Genomic DNA, 17,851 nt, shown 5'->3' with positions numbered 1-17,851 from the left:
GCCAGACCCAGAAGGGATTAGATGTAGTAAAAGAAGGTTGTACTGAAAAGGAATTGGGGATTTATAATCTTTCCAAATACACTCTTACACAGGAGGAGAAATCCCTTTTGGGAAAGGGACTCTCCTTTTGCCCCACTGCGGATTTAGATACTTTTTCATTGTATTTGGATCTCAATGAATTTTTCCGGATTGAGAGTCCTCAGTAGTTGATACCTTTTAATGGCTAACTGAAAAGATGGTAATACATTGCAAGCTTTCGAGACTACTCAGGTCTCTTCATCAGGCTAGACTAATACAAAATCTGAAGTCACATATTTATGCACAATACAGCCTAGAAAAAATGCAATAGATAAGACAAGTGACGTGAAGCAGAACTATCAATATGGGAGAGGGAGAAACATAAATATAAACATTGGACCAGTTCATAGATAAGGAGTCTGGATGTTTTATGGTCCTCTGATTGGGGTCTAGTTCTGTGTTGCCCTGCAAGGTTTTAAAAGGAAATTCCTTAATTGATGTAAAAAGACATAAATCCATGCGACACATTCATTCCAGCACTGAGAGTGTCAAAGTTCGTCATAAATTTGTACTCCCAAACTCGTCTCTCTCTCTGAGATGTGAAGTTACCTTTCAATACCAGTAATTTCATATCCATGCTGCTGTGATCAGGGATACAGAAATGTTTTGCCACAGGTAGATCCATTCTTTTTTCTCTTATTGTGTGACGATGAGCATTCATCCTTGTTCTAAGCTTTTGCCCTGTCTCCCCCACATACAGACCCCCAGTTGGACATTTAGTACAAATAATTAAGTACACCACATTAGATGTAATGCAGGTGAAAGTACCTGGGATCTTGTAGTCCTGATGTGAGTTGGGGATCTTTATCTTGTCCGTGGTCATTATAAGTGGACAGGTTTTACATTTTTTCTGGTTGCAAGGAAAGGTTCCTGCAGCTGTTGGAGAGGACAGGGAGCTTCTGACAATGATGCTTCTTAAATTTGGGGGCTGCCTAAAACACAGCAGTGGGGGGTCTGGAAAAATGGATTTTAATCGGGCATCTTTTTGTAGTAAAGGTTGTAATTTCCGTGCAGCTCCCCTTAGCACCTCCAGATTTGGGTTGTAGGTGACTACTAGAGGCACTCGGTTATTTTCTTCTTTAGCTTTGTAATGTAGCAGGTGATTCCTTGACAATCTGGTGGCTCTTGTAATTTGGTTTTCAATTGTTCTTGGATGGTAACCCTGATTCAAAAAGGTTTTTTTGAGGCGACCAAGGTGTTTGTCTCTATCCATGGGGTTGGAACATATACGATTGTATCTGATGGCTTGGCTATAGATAATAGAGTTCTTTATGTGTTTTGGATGGAAACTGTCCCATTTAAGGTATGTTGGACGGTCGATTGGCTTCTGATACAGGGATGTCTCTATTTCATTGTTTTTTAGCTTAATGATGGTGTCCAAAAAATTAATCTCGGTACTGGAGTAGTTGAGTGTTAAATTGATGGTGGGATGAAATTGATTAAACTGTTCGTGGAACGTCTTTAGCTGTTGCTCAGACTCCGTCCAGATGATTAAAATATCATCAATGAAGCGGTAGTAGGCCAGGGGCCTGATGGGGCATGAGGACAAAAAATCGCTTTCAAGCTTGGCCATGAAAAGATTTGCATACTGTGGAGCCATTTTACTTCCCATAGCTGTGCCAGTCTCCTGTAGATAGATCCTGTTGTCAAATTCAAAGTAATTGTGGGTGAGGATGAATTTTATAAGTTTCTCCACGGCATCAGCATCAGTCCCTGTGTTTTCCATGAAGAATTTGCAGGCATGTAAACCATCTTGGTGTGGGATATTAGAGTACAAAGATTCCACATCCATGGTGGCCAGGATGGTTCCTTCTGGTAGAGGACCTATTGCTGCTAGTTTATTCAATAGGTCAGTTGTGTCCTGAATGTAGCTGGATGTATCCTTCACCAGTGGTTTAAGAATACCCTCTACCCATCCAGATACCTGCTCAGTGAGGGTGCCCACACATGAAATAATTGGTCTTCCTGGATTTCCAGATTTGTGGATTTTGGGAAGCATGTAGAATGTCCCTATTCTTGGAGTCTCTGGTATCAGGTCATCGCCAGCTCTTATGGACTGGTCAGGCAGACAAGAAACCAACTTGTTTAGTTCCTTGTAATAGTCCTGTGTAGGACTCGACTCCAATTTTCTATAGTAGCATGTGTCCATAAGTTGCCTGTTTGCTTCCTTCATGTAGTCTGACGTATTCATCATGACTATTGCACCTCCCTTGTCAGCAGGTTTAATGATGATTTCTTTGTTGGTTTTTAAAGACTGTATGGCCTTTCTCTCCTGGGCACTGATGTTGGATGCTTGTCTCCTGTTAGTGTCTATGATTGTGGATTTTATCAAATGTCTGAAGGAGTCTATATATTTATCCAAATGAGGGTTGCGTCCAGGTGGAGGTGTCCAGTCTGACCTTTTCCTAGTTGTTACGATCCCTTTTCCTTCGGTCTGAGTGTTTTCTGAATCTTCTGTATCATTGAAATATTCCCTCAGGCGCAGTCTCCTGAAATACTGTTCCATATCACTGCAGAGTTCAGTTTTATCTAGGGCCTTAGTGGGACAAAATGAGAGTCCTCTAGAAAGCACGGCCAGTTCCACTTTGTTGGGTTTATAATCTGAGAGATTGATGACACAGTTAGATGCTTTTGTGTCTGGAATGGAGTGGTTGTCCAAGTTGTCAGGTTTTGGATTTGTTTTGTATCTGTTTGTATAGAGTCCTGAATTGAGACGCAGTCTGTGTAGTTTCTTTTCCTTGTTATGAACCAGAAAGGTCCGTAGTTTGTTGTAGTATTGTTGTAATTTTTGCTCTGTGCTTTCTGTAAGTGTTTTCCTCAGAGTTTCAAATTGCCCCTGGACTTTACTCCTTATGCTGTAGCAGACATGTAAAAGGTGGTTCCTTAGTCTCTCAGAAGTCCTGTGACAAAGGTTTTGTGCATAATGGGTATTGTAGGTATGAAGAATTGGGTTTGTAATCCAGAGTCCTTTGGGAATTAGATTCTCCTTTTTGCATTTAGATAAGAAAAAAATGTCGCTGTCCATTTGTGCACGTTTCTTCAGAAGTGGTTTTAGTTCCATAAAGATGCGGTACATTCTGGTATCCTCCATTTTGATACAGGAAAGATGTATATCTTTGTACCGTGTTAGCCAGTAGATAGAAAAATATTCAGGATTGAGAGTCCTCAGTAGTTGATACCTTTTAATGGCTAACTGAAAAGATGGTAATACATTGCAAGCTTTCGAGACTACTCAGGTCTCTTCATCAGGCTAGACTAATACAAAATCTGAAGTCACATATTTATGCACAATACAGCCTAGAAAAAATGCAATAGATAAGACAAGTGACATGAAGCAGAACTATCAATATGGGAGAGGGAGAAACATAAATATAAACATTGGACCAGTTCATAGATAAGGAGTCTGGATGTTTTATGGTCCTCTGATTGGGGTCTAGTTCTGTGTTGCCCTGCAAGGTTTTAAAAGGAAATTCCTTAATTGATGTAAAAAGACATAAATCCATGCGACACATTCATTCCAGCACTGAGAGTGTCAAAGTTCGTCATAAATTTGTACTCCCAAACTCGTCTCTCTCTCTGAGATGTGAAGTTACCTTTCAATACCAGTAATTTCATATCCATGCTGCTGTGATCAGGGATACAGAAATGTTTTGCCACAGGTAGATCCATTCTTTTTTCTCTTATTGTGTGACGATGAGCATTCATCCTTGTTCTAAGCTTTTGCCCTGTCTCCCCCACATACAGACCCCCAGTTGGACATTTAGTACAAATAATTAAGTACACCACATTAGATGTAATGCAGGTGAAAGTACCTGGGATCTTGTAGTCCTGATGTGAGTTGGGGATCTTTATCTTGTCCGTGGTCATTATAAATGGACAGGTTTTACATTTTTTCTGGTTGCAAGGAAAGGTTCCTGCAGCTGTTGGAGAGGACAGGGAGCTTCTGACAATGATGCTTCTTAAATTTGGGGGCTGCCTAAAACACAGCAGTGGGGGGTCTGGAAAAATGGATTTTAATCGGGCATCTTTTTGTAGTAAAGGTTGTAATTTCCGTGCAGCTCCCCTTAGCACCTCCAGATTTGGGTTGTAGGTGACTACTAGAGGCACTCGGTTATTTTCTTCTTTAGCTTTGTAATGTAGCAGGTGATTCCTTGACAATCTGGTGGCTCTTGTAATTTGGTTTTCAATTGTTCTTGGATGGTAACCCTGATTCAAAAAGGTTTTTTTGAGGCGACCAAGGTGTTTGTCTCTATCCATGGGGTTGGAACATATACGATTGTATCTGATGGCTTGGCTATAGATAATAGAGTTCTTTATGTGTTTTGGATGGAAACTGTCCCATTTAAGGTATGTTGGATGGTCGATTGGCTTCTGATACAGGGATGTCTCTATTTCATTGTTTTTTAGCTTAATGATGGTGTCCAAAAAATTAATCTCGGTACTGGAGTAGTTGAGTGTTAAATTGATGGTGGGATGAAATTGATTAAACTGTTCGTGGAACGTCTTTAGCTGTTGCTCAGACTCCGTCCAGATGATTAAAATATCATCAATGAAGCGGTAGTAGGCCAGGGGCCTGATGGGGCATGAGGACAAAAAATCGCTTTCAAGCTTGGCCATGAAAAGATTTGCATACTGTGGAGCCATTTTACTTCCCATAGCTGTGCCAGTCTCCTGTAGATAGATCCTGTTGTCAAATTCAAAGTAATTGTGGGTGAGGATGAATTTTATAAGTTTCACCACGGCATCAGCATCAGTCCCTGTGTTTTCCATGAAGAATTTGCAGGCATGTAAACCATCTTGGTGTGGGATATTAGAGTACAAAGATTCCACATCCATGGTGGCCAGGATGGTTCCTTCTGGTAGAGGACCTATTGCTGCTAGTTTATTCAATAGGTCAGTTGTGTCCTGAATGTAGCTGGATGTATCCTTCACCAGTGGTTTAAGAATACCCTCTACCCATCCAGATACCTGCTCAGTGAGGGTGCCCACACATGAAATAATTGGTCTTCCTGGATTTCCAGATTTGTGGATTTTGGGAAGCATGTAGAATGTCCCTATTCTTGGAGTCTCTGGTATCAGGTCATCGCCAGCTCTTATGGACTGGTCAGGCAGACAAGAAACCAACTTGTTAAGTTCCTTGTAATAGTCCTGTGTAGGACTCGACTCCAATTTTCTATAGTAGCATGTGTCCATAAGTTGCCTGTTTGCTTCCTTCATGTAGTCTGACGTATTCATCATGACTATTGCACCTCCCTTGTCAGCAGGTTTAATGATGATTTCTTTGTTGGTTTTTAAAGACTGTATGGCCTTTCTCTCCTGGGCACTGATGTTGGATGCTTGTCTCCTGTTAGTGTCTATGATTGTGGATTTTATCAAATGTCTGAAGGAGTCTATATATTTATCCAAATGAGGGTTGCGTCCAGGTGGAGGTGTCCAGTCTGACCTTTTCCTAGTTGTTACGATCCCTTTTCCTTCGGTCTGAGTGTTTTCTGAATCTTCTGTATCATTGAAATATTCCCTCAGGCGCAGTCTCCTGAAATACTGTTCCATATCACTGCAGAGTTCAGTTTTATCTAGGGCCTTAGTGGGACAAAATGAGAGTCCTCTAGAAAGCACGGCCAGTTCCACTTTGTTGGGTTTATAATCTGAGAGATTGATGACACAGTTAGATGCTTTTGTGTCTGGAATGGAGTGGTTGTCCAAGTTGTCAGGTTTTGGATTTGTTTTGTATCTGTTTGTATAGAGTCCTGAATTGAGACGCAGTCTGTGTAGTTTCTTTTCCTTGTTATGAACCAGAAAGGTCCGTAGTTTGTTGTAGTATTGTTGTAATTTTTGCTCTGTGCTTTCTGTAAGTGTTTTCCTCAGAGTTTCAAATTGCCCCTGGACTTTACTCCTTATGCTGTAGCAGACATGTAAAAGGTGGTTCCTTAGTCTCTCAGAAGTCCTGTGACAAAGGTTTTGTGCATAATGGGTATTGTAGGTATGAAGAATTGGGTTTGTAATCCAGAGTCCTTTGGGAATTAGATTCTCCTTTTTGCATTTAGATAAGAAAAAAATGTCGCTGTCCATTTGTGCACGTTTCTTCAGAAGTGGTTTTAGTTCCATAAAGATGCGGTACATTCTGGTATCCTCCATTTTGATACAGGAAAGATGTATATCTTTGTACCGTGTTAGCCAGTAGATAGAAAAATATTCAGGATTGAGAGTCGTCGGTAGTTGATACCTTTTAATGGCTAACTGAAAAGATGGTAATACATTGCAAGCTTTCGAGACTACTCAGGTCTCTTCATCAGGCTAGACTAATACAAAATCTGAAGTCACATATTTATGCACAATACAGCCTAGAAAAAATGCAATAGATAAGACAAGTGACGTGAAGCAGAACTATCAATATGGGAGAGGGAGAAACATAAATATAAACATTGGACCAGTTCATAGATAAGGAGTCTGGATGTTTTATGGTCCTCTGATTGGGGTCTAGTTCTGTGTTGCCCTGCAAGGTTTTAAAAGGAAATTCCTTAATTGATGTAAAAAGACATAAATCCATGCGACACATTCATTCCAGCACTGAGAGTGTCAAAGTTCGTCATAAATTTGTACTCCCAAACTCGTCTCTCTCTCTGAGATGTGAAGTTACCTTTCAATACCAGTAATTTCATATCCATGCTGCTGTGATCAGGGATACATGGCCAAGCTTGAAAGCGATTTTTTGTCCTCATGCCCCATCAGGCCCCTGGCCTACTACCGCTTCATTGATGATATTTTAATCATCTGGACGGAGTCTGAGCAACAGCTAAAGACGTTCCACGAACAGTTTAATCAATTTCATCCCACCATCAATTTAACACTCAACTACTCCAGTACCGAGATTAATTTTTTGGACACCATCATTAAGCTAAAAAACAATGAAATAGAGACATCCCTGTATCAGAAGCCAATCGACCGTCCAACATACCTTAAATGGGACAGTTTCCATCCAAAACACATAAAGAACTCTATTATCTATAGCCAAGCCATCAGATACAATCGTATATGTTCCAACCCCATGGATAGAGACAAACACCTTGGTCGCCTCAAAAAAACCTTTTTGAATCAGGGTTACCATCCAAGAACAATTGAAAACCAAATTACAAGAGCCACCAGATTGTCAAGGAATCACCTGCTACATTACAAAGCTAAAGAAGAAAATAACCGAGTGCCTCTAGTAGTCACCTACAACCCAAATCTGGAGGTGCTAAGGGGAGCTGCACGGAAATTACAACCTTTACTACAAAAAGATGCCCGATTAAAATCCATTTTTCCAGACCCCCCACTGCTGTGTTTTAGGCAGCCCCCAAATTTAAGAAGCATCATTGTCAGAAGCTCCCTGTCCTCTCCAACAGCTGCAGGAACCTTTCCTTGCAACCAGAAAAAATGTAAAACCTGTCCATTTATAATGACCACGGACAAGATAAAGATCCCCAACTCACATCAGGACTACAAGATCCCAGGTACTTTCACCTGCATTACATCTAATGTGGTGTACTTAATTATTTGTACTAAATGTCCAACTGGGGGTCTGTATGTGGGGGAGACAGGGCAAAAGCTTAGAACAAGGATGAATGCTCATCGTCACACAATAAGAGAAAAAAGAATGGATCTACCTGTGGCAAAACATTTCTGTATCCCTGATCACAGCAGCATGGATATGAAATTACTGGTATTGAAAGGTAACTTCACATCTCAGAGAGAGAGACGAGTTTGGGAGTACAAATTTATGACGAACTTTGACACTCTCAGTGCTGGAATGAATGTGTCGCATGGATTTATGTCTTTTTACATCAATTAAGGAATTTCCTTTTAAAACCTTGCAGGGCAACACAGAACTAGACCCCAATCAGAGGACCATAAAACATCCAGACTCCTTATCTATGAACTGGTCCAATGTTTATATTTATGTTTCTCCCTCTCCCATATTGATAGTTCTGCTTCACGTCACTTGTCTTATCTATTGCATTTTTTCTAGGCTGTATTGTGCATAAATATGTGACTTCAGATTTTGTATTAGTCTAGCCTGATGAAGAGACCTGAGTAGTCTCGAAAGCTTGCAATGTATTACCATCTTTTCAGTTAGCCATTAAAAGGTATCAACTACTGAGGACTCTCAATCCTGAATATTTTTCTATCTACTGGCTAACACGGTACAAAGATATACATCTTTCCTGTATCAAAATGGAGGATACCAGAATGTACCGCATCTTTATGGAACTAAAACCACTTCTGAAGAAACGTGCACAAATGGACAGCGACATTTTTTTCTTATCTAAATGCAAAAAGGAGAATCTAATTCCCAAAGGACTCTGGATTACAAACCCAATTCTTCATACCTACAATACCCATTATGCACAAAACCTTTGTCACAGGACTTCTGAGAGACTAAGGAACCACCTTTTACATGTCTGCTACAGCATAAGGAGTAAAGTCCAGGGGCAATTTGAAACTCTGAGGAAAACACTTACAGAAAGCACAGAGCAAAAATTACAACAATACTACAACAAACTACGGACCTTTCTGGTTCATAACAAGGAAAAGAAACTACACAGACTGCGTCTCAATTCAGGACTCTATACAAACAGATACAAAACAAATCCAAAACCTGACAACTTGGACAACCACTCCATTCCAGACACAAAAGCATCTAACTGTGTCATCAATCTCTCAGATTATAAACCCAACAAAGTGGAACTGGCCGTGCTTTCTAGAGGACTCTCATTTTGTCCCACTAAGGCCCTAGATAAAACTGAACTCTGCAGTGATATGGAACAGTATTTCAGGAGACTGCGCCTGAGGGAATATTTCAATGATACAGAAGATTCAGAAAACACTCAGACCGAAGGAAAAGGGATCGTAACAACTAGGAAAAGGTCAGACTGGACACCTCCACCTGGACGCAACCCTCATTTGGATAAATATATAGACTCCTTCAGACATTTGATAAAATCCACAATCATAGACACTAACAGGAGACAAGCATCCAACATCAGTGCCCAGGAGAGAAAGGCCATACAGTCTTTAAAAACCAACAAAGAAATCATCATTAAACCTGCTGACAAGGGAGGTGCAATAGTCATGATGAATACGTCAGACTACATGAAGGAAGCAAACAGGCAACTTATGGACACATGCTACTATAGAAAATTGGAGTCGAGTCCTACACAGGACTATTACAAGGAACTAAACAAGTTGGTTTCTTGTCTGCCTGACCAGTCCATAAGAGCTGGCGATGACCTGATACCAGAGACTCCAAGAATAGGGACATTCTACATGCTTCCCAAAATCCACAAATCTGGAAATCCAGGAAGACCAATTATTTCATGTGTGGGCACCCTCACTGAGCAGGTATCTGGATGGGTAGAGGGTATTCTTAAACCACTGGTGAAGGATACATCCAGCTACATTCAGGACACAACTGACCTATTGAATAAACTAGCAGCAATAGGTCCTCTACCAGAAGGAACCATCCTGGCCACCATGGATGTGGAATCTTTGTACTCTAATATCCCACACCAAGATGGTTTACATGCCTGCAAATTCTTCATGGAAAACACAGGGACTGATGCTGATGCCGTGGTGAAACTTATAAAATTCATCCTCACCCACAATTACTTTGAATTTGACAACAGGATCTATCTACAGGAGACTGGCACAGCTATGGGAAGTAAAATGGCTCCACAGTATGCAAATCTTTTCATGGCCAAGCTTGAAAGCGATTTTTTGTCCTCATGCCCCATCAGGCCCCTGGCCTACTACCGCTTCATTGATGATATTTTAATCATCTGGACGGAGTCTGAGCAACAGCTAAAGACGTTCCACGAACAGTTTAATCAATTTCATCCCACCATCAATTTAACACTCAACTACTCCAGTACCGAGATTAATTTTTTGGACACCATCATTAAGCTAAAAAACAATGAAATAGAGACATCCCTGTATCAGAAGCCAATCGACCGTCCAACATACCTTAAATGGGACAGTTTCCATCCAAAACACATAAAGAACTCTATTATCTATAGCCAAGCCATCAGATACAATCGTATATGTTCCAACCCCATGGATAGAGACAAACACCTTGGTCGCCTCAAAAAAACCTTTTTGAATCAGGGTTACCATCCAAGAACAATTGAAAACCAAATTACAAGAGCCACCAGATTGTCAAGGAATCACCTGCTACATTACAAAGCTAAAGAAGAAAATAACCGAGTGCCTCTAGTAGTCACCTACAACCCAAATCTGGAGGTGCTAAGGGGAGCTGCACGGAAATTACAACCTTTACTACAAAAAGATGCCCGATTAAAATCCATTTTTCCAGACCCCCCACTGCTGTGTTTTAGGCAGCCCCCAAATTTAAGAAGCATCATTGTCAGAAGCTCCCTGTCCTCTCCAACAGCTGCAGGAACCTTTCCTTGCAACCAGAAAAAATGTAAAACCTGTCCATTTATAATGACCACGGACAAGATAAAGATCCCCAACTCACATCAGGACTACAAGATCCCAGGTACTTTCACCTGCATTACATCTAATGTGGTGTACTTAATTATTTGTACTAAATGTCCAACTGGGGGTCTGTATGTGGGGGAGACAGGGCAAAAGCTTAGAACAAGGATGAATGCTCATCGTCACACAATAAGAGAAAAAAGAATGGATCTACCTGTGGCAAAACATTTCTGTATCCCTGATCACAGCAGCATGGATATGAAATTACTGGTATTGAAAGGTAACTTCACATCTCAGAGAGAGAGACGAGTTTGGGAGTACAAATTTATGACGAACTTTGACACTCTCAGTGCTGGAATGAATGTGTCGCATGGATTTATGTCTTTTTACATCAATTAAGGAATTTCCTTTTAAAACCTTGCAGGGCAACACAGAACTAGACCCCAATCAGAGGACCATAAAACATCCAGACTCCTTATCTATGAACTGGTCCAATGTTTATATTTATGTTTCTCCCTCTCCCATATTGATAGTTCTGCTTCACGTCACTTGTCTTATCTATTGCATTTTTTCTAGGCTGTATTGTGCATAAATATGTGACTTCAGATTTTGTATTAGTCTAGCCTGATGAAGAGACCTGAGTAGTCTCGAAAGCTTGCAATGTATTACCATCTTTTCAGTTAGCCATTAAAAGGTATCAACTACTGAGGACTCTCAATCCTGAATATTTTTCTATCTACTGGCTAACACGGTACAAAGATATACATCTTTCCTGAATTTTTCCGGAAACTCACCATACAAAGGCATTTTATATTAGAGAAAAACAAAAGTAGAACCAATATTCAGAAATTTCCTAGTGTTCAAGAAGAATCAGAGCCCATTAAGAACATGCTACATGTTGATGTTAGGAATCCCAATGATAAATTTTATCCTCTTCATCATAAGGGGTCCCATATTGAGACATTCCAGCAACTTGTTTTGAAGGAAATTAGGGCAATTTCACAACCAAAAAGGAGGTGCAATTTAAGTAAGAGTGAGAGAGAAGCTATTACCTCTATTAGGGATAATGAAAATATCGTCATACGTAGTGCCGACAAGGGGGGGGATAGTTATAATGGACAGGGCATGGTATATAGAGGAAGGGAGAAAGATTTTGGAAGATGAGGATTTTTATGAGAAATTAGAAGATGATCCAAATATTGAAATTTTTTTGAATTATAACTCTTTGATTAAGGGAGCCTATGAGAGGGAAATCATTAACAAAAAAGAACGTAAATTTCTTGATATTGCACAATATAAAGTACCTTTTTTATATTTTTTACCCAAATTGCACAAGGACCCGATTAACCCCCCAGGTAGGCCCATCATATCGGGCATCGGGTCCATAACATGTAAGTTATCTCACTGCCTTGATTTATTCTTACAGAAATATGTAAAACAGTTAAAATCTTTCTTGCGGGATTCATCGCAACTTATTAGTGAGCTGAGGAATTTACCCCCTATGAGGGGATGCATCCTGATAACATTGGATGTTACAGCCCTTTATAACAATATATCGCATGAACTAGGCCTCAAAGTGGTTAATGACTGCTTAATGAATGATACTACCATGCCAGTTGAACAAAGGGAATTTGCCGTATATACTCGAGTATAAGCCGACCCGAGTATAAGCCGACCCCCCTAATTTTGCCACAAAAAACTGGGAGAACTTATTGACTCGAGTATAAGCCTAGGGTGGGAAATGCTCCATAGATTATTCCCCCATATGGTGTCCCCATAAAAAGCTCCATAGATTGTTCCCCCATATGCTGCCCCCCATAAGAAGCTCCATAGATTGTTCCCCCATATGCTGCCCCCCATAAGAAGCTCCATAGATTGTTCCCCCATATGCTGCCCCCCATAAGAAGCTCCATAGATTGTTCCCCCATATGCTGCCCCCCATAAGAAGCTCCATAGATTGTTCCCCCATATGCTGCCCCCTTGCTGCTGCTGCTGCATGTAAAAATAAAAAAAAGACATACTCACCTCTCCGTTGCTGGGTGTCAGGTGCCGGTGTCACTGCTGGCACCTGAGATACTCACGTGTCCTGCGTCCATGGCTGCTCACCGCTATCTGCCACGTCATCAGTCAGTGACATTAAGACTGCAGGGGGCGCGGCGCGCACTAACACATCACCGCGCCCTCTGCTGTCTGAAGTCACTGACCGATGACAGACCGCAGCAAGCAGCCATGGACGCTATACTTACCCGTCCTGACGCTGTGTCTTGAGCTCCCAGCTTCTCCGCGCTCTCTCTTCCTGCCTTCAGCGGTCATGTGGTACCGCTCATTAAAACTCATGAATATGCGCATATTCATGAGTTTTAATGAGCGGCACCACGTGACCGCTGAGGGTAGGAAGAGAGAACACGGGGAGAAGCTGGGGGCTCAAGACACAGCGCCAGGACGGGTAAGTATGACCTGACACCCCCGCCCCCCCTCCCCCTCTGACCCCCTTTGTATATGACTCGAATATAAGACGAGAGGGGGACTTTCAGCCCAATTTTTTGGGCTGAAAATCTCGGCTTATATTCGAGTATATACAGTATACTTAAAGCCATCTCGTTCATCCTTAGTAACAATGTGTTCTCTTTTGAGGGGGAACTCTACCGCCAGTTAAAGGGCTGTGCAATGGGGACGAGATTCGCACCTAGTTATGCCAATTTATTCATGGGTGCGGTGGAGTCCGTCCTCATTGCGCAGCCCAGTCTTGAAAAAGAAGGGGTGGCCTTTTACCGAAGGTTTATTGATGATTTGTTTATCCTATGGAGGGGGTCGGTTGAAGAGGCAGAAACATTTGCTAACAATCTCAATATGAATGATTGGGGACTAACCTTTATGGCTACCATTTCCACCGATTCCATTCAGTATTTAGACTTGTGGGTGCGGCTTGACGACCTGGGGATGGTGTCCACTGCGATACACTTCAAACCGGTTGATGTCAACAGTTACCTCAGGTTTGACAGTGGGCACCTCCCCGGGTTTGTGAAGAATGTACCCTATGGCCAATACTGGAGAAGAAGGAAAAATTGCACTTCTGACCAAGACTTCCAAACTGAATCTAGAATACTCAGGAAGAGGTTTGTGGAGAAAGGATACCCAAAAAATCTTTTAAAAGATGCTTAAAATAGGACATGTAATTTTACACAAGAATTGTGTTTTAAAAAAAATGGAGGATAAAAATAGGACACCGGGGGGAAATCTGGAGAGGAATAAATGGTGTTTGATAACCACCTTCTGTCACTCGAGATCAATTGTGCGTAAATTGCTGGAGAAACATTGGTTTATCTTACAAGGAGATCCTCTTTTGGCCCTAATGATTCCCGATAAACCAAATATTATTATAGAAAAAATAGAAGTTTAAAAAATTTGGTAGCACCAAGCAATATAACACGGAAATATAAAACGCCATATGAAAATGATAATAGGAGCTGGGGCTGTTTTGCATGTAAAGTACCCAAATGCTTGTGTTGTGGAGTGATTCAGGATAATGCGAGGAATTTTCATCCTAATACTACCAATGAGACATTCCAGATCAAGCACAAGGTTACTTGTCAGTCCACCTATATAATCTATTAGAATGCCCTTGTGGGCTTCAATATGTGGGAAGGACTATCCAAACAGCGCATGCAAGACTGAATAAGCATAGACAGAACATCCGCTCGGGTTACCAATTACACAGTGTGTCCCGACACTTTGCAGGGAGTCACAATAAGGATCCAGGAAAGATAAGATTGACCATCATTGACCATATTAAGGAACTTGGTGAAGGGAGGTTGAGTAACCTTATTAGGAGAGAAAGCTACTGGATGTTTAAGTTGGGTACGTTATATCCAGAAGGGCTGAATCTCACTATAGAGAAAGTTTCTAGGTAGGGTTAATGGTTTAGTGATTATGATTGATTTCTCTCTTTATGTGCAATATGTAGTTTTTTAAAAAAGGAGGGTTTTTTTGGATTTTTTTTTTTTTGGACAATGTTTATTATTAGTTTTTTATGGAATATTGATGAATATTGTAACCTGCAAAATGCATAATGATTGTCTAACGAATGTTTTTTTATGTTTTTATTTTTAATGTTTTTATTGGGGATGTAAGGGTTAACGCGCAATACCAAGGGGAGGTCGCATAGGATTGTGGGTTGTTCCAACTAGGGCTACCTATAAAGGCTGTAATAATTGATGCTTCCCTTATTCCACCTGAGGAAGACGGCTGTGACCATAGAAACGCGTTGTGGGTATTGGAGGAAGAATGAAAGTTGTTTTTTACCCTTCTTTCTGGTTTCTGCCTCTCCTTTAGCGCTCCTACAGACCGCTTTTTTTTTTGCTTCACATTGTCTTTTCCTCCTTGAGGATTAGCGGCAGGAGCAGCTTGGAGGGTAGTTGTTTGTGGGAGAACCTGCATTTGCTGGGCGGTGCTGGGAAGCTCCGGGACCCCTGGTGTTCACTTACGGCTGGGATCAGTCTCAACACCAGGTCCGGGAGTCGGTGTGAGATGGACTGACCAGGAGAGCGGAGGTTGCTGACAGCCACGTGCAGTGCCCTTCTGGGCTGCGAGGACACACTCCCCAACTACCATTCACGTTCACACCGTGGTTGTGCAAGAGTGGCACAAGCCTGCAAGGTGAGCACCTTATTGATTTGGTTAGAAAAGCAACTTAATACAGGTACACTCATTGCGCCTCTCTTTGCATTTTATTTTTCTTGTCCTCCATCATGGACTCATATTAGCATGAAGACAATCATCAGTCAAACAAGCAAAATGCTCATTCGTGGGCTGCTTGTATAATTTATGATGGCCATTAGCTGATCATTGTTGGTAGAAGATTGCCCCATGTAAGCAGGGGAATATGTTGCCAAAACCATGAATGCTGTATGAGGACAGAACGTCACTTCTGTCCCCATGCAGTTTTATTGGCCTGAGTGAACAGTGAAATAAATGAGTGACATGTACGGTATATAGTCAAACAGTTGGGGTTTTTTTAGCAGAAATTTGCCAATGTAAATTGGCCCTAAAATAGTTGTCCGGCCTTGTCCTACAGTTCTGAGGTCACACTATGTGACTGCAGACTTGTGAATCCTCACAGCTTGCGCACTGGGGTGTGTGACCACAAGTATGAGATTTGCATAAATGCAGTCACATGCAGATTAGATGGGCTCGGTCTCGTTCAATGCTAATGTAATGAGGGAGGCCAGACACAGGAGTATGCAAATTGCATACTTACTGACACATGACTGCCCCCTCCTGGCACCGGTAACTCCTCACAGTGCGCAGTGCATGTGATGTGAGGATTCACAAGTCTACAGTCACACAGTGACTATATAAAAAAAATACTGTAGGTGATATTTTGTTTAGACTGAAATACACCTTTAAACAGGACCGGTCATCCAGTAAAAAAAAGTGGCCAGTTTTTGCACCTATTTTATTCCAATCCCCTGAATATTATGTTTTTTTTATTCTGCTGTACGGTTTCAGGGATATGGGCCATTTTATTTAGTATTGATTTTTATGGTCTTTACTAAGAGTTGAAGCTAACAGGGTAATGCTGTAGAGCGGCCTAAAGACATGGCGCAAGAGAATCCTGTAAGCCACACCCTAATGGGAAAAAACATACAAATTAGCACTATATATAAAAACCTCATGTCTCTAGAAAGAACCGCAAGGTGGATTTTAAAAAAAAAAGCTAAATACTCAGGAGAGCAGTGTGAATAAATAAAGAACAAAAGCCTGGTGACAGGTCCTCTTATCGAGAAAATGTAAATGATACTATAAATGCTACACATGCACTCCAAATAGTTTGTAAGCAAAACGACCATGGGCTGGTGCGTCGCCGTCACTATTGCTATCGGCAGTCGTGACATCCTTGGTAACATATCGTTATTCATGACTTCTTATTTAGGAAATACGAGCCTTCATTCATTCGGACAAGCCACCACCTGTACATACTGTACATCGTATTATCGGCTGGTGCCAGAAAGGTGCGGATCTGTGCACGGGATGTGATTAGGGGTCAGGTATTGAGTTCTTCCCATTTGCTAATATGGCAGTGAAGGTGCCCATGTGCACAGTCAGCTAATCCTCTCAGATAGCCGCAGCCACCAAGCACATTTAACTCCTGCTGTGAAGATGCCGGACCAGCTGCCTCCACGTCTGATGCCAGCTATTACCATCCTCTTGGTAGTACATGCGGATGTTCAGCTCGCTGCCTCCCTCGGGACATAGTCATTTTTACAGAGCAGCCAAGCATCCTTTATTAGAGGGATGGTGATCCGAAATCTCTACATTTGTGATGCAGGACTGAGCATTTGCTATCCCGAGGACAAAGATGAATAACACTTTGTTTCCCTGTCTCAGAAATGACTGCACGGTCCCGTCTATTTCTGCAGTTTACAATCAGCCATCTTAAGGCCCTAATCCAGTCACTTTTATTAGTGTGCACTTTCCGTCTGACTCCAGCACTTGTTAATGCATTTTTTTTTCTCTCCAGGTTTTTATATCCTTCATTTACCGCTCTCGGGTGATTTAATTAGATTCTGTCCGTTTTATTCTATATCAACAGAACGATAAAAAAATAATTGGGATAAAATATCTACGTCAGTTCCATGAACTCAGCCATTTTTTTTCATTCTGTAGCTTTTGGAAAAATATCAATTTTGGGATCTTCCAGAATGAATCTCACATATCGGAGATCTAATGACACCCTTGCTCTTTTTATGTACTAGACATTTAACCCATGGTCCACCTGCTGGAAGTTGAGTAGATGCATCAGTCTTGTCTTTACCCTTATGGTCCATAGTTTATTGTTACAACTCAAAACCAGGACCGTTTCCTACAAAATGCTCATTTCCGTCTGTTCTGTGTCAAAACCCATAATGCTTGTAGACATTAATCCATTTTCTGTCACTGTTTCCCCGTCTTCCCCAAACAGGTTCTTCCTTTCTGTTTTATCACAGATATGTTAAGCATAGCCCCGGGCGTGCACGCCGCCATCTCCATCCTGCTCTATACTTCCTGATCCTCTGCTTTGACTATCAATTAGGCATATTCCGCGTGCTCCTAAACGCTTATTATTTCGGTGTTGTGCCTTTTAGACACTTGCATTTTGTGACCGGAGGGCCAAGCATTAATTTTCACTCATGGTTTTCATTGGTTCTTGTTAGTTTTGCCGAGACCTTTCACGTAGCGCCAAGACATTTACTATTTTGTTACATCTATCAAAAATTCTGAAAAATAACCCTTGTTTTCATGGTATAGTTATTCCCCGTGT

The 17,851-nt window shown here is 41.4% G+C and overlaps 1 protein-coding gene across 3 annotated transcripts in view; it reads left to right on the top strand.

The window, feature by feature from the left end:
- CFAP61 (cilia and flagella associated protein 61) overlaps positions 1-17,851 on the top strand; it is a 439,348-nt gene that overhangs the window by 418,360 nt on the left and 3,137 nt on the right. The gene's annotated exons all lie outside the window — the stretch shown is intronic.

This window comes from Dendrobates tinctorius, unplaced genomic scaffold (genome assembly GCF_039654945.1).
Source record: "Dendrobates tinctorius isolate UK_male_01 unplaced genomic scaffold, ASM3965494v1 ptg000250l, whole genome shotgun sequence".
NCBI lineage: Eukaryota > Metazoa > Chordata > Amphibia > Anura > Dendrobatidae > Dendrobates > Dendrobates tinctorius.
The sequence above is the reverse complement of the archived record's forward strand: the minus strand, read 5'-3'. Positions and strand labels throughout refer to the sequence as shown.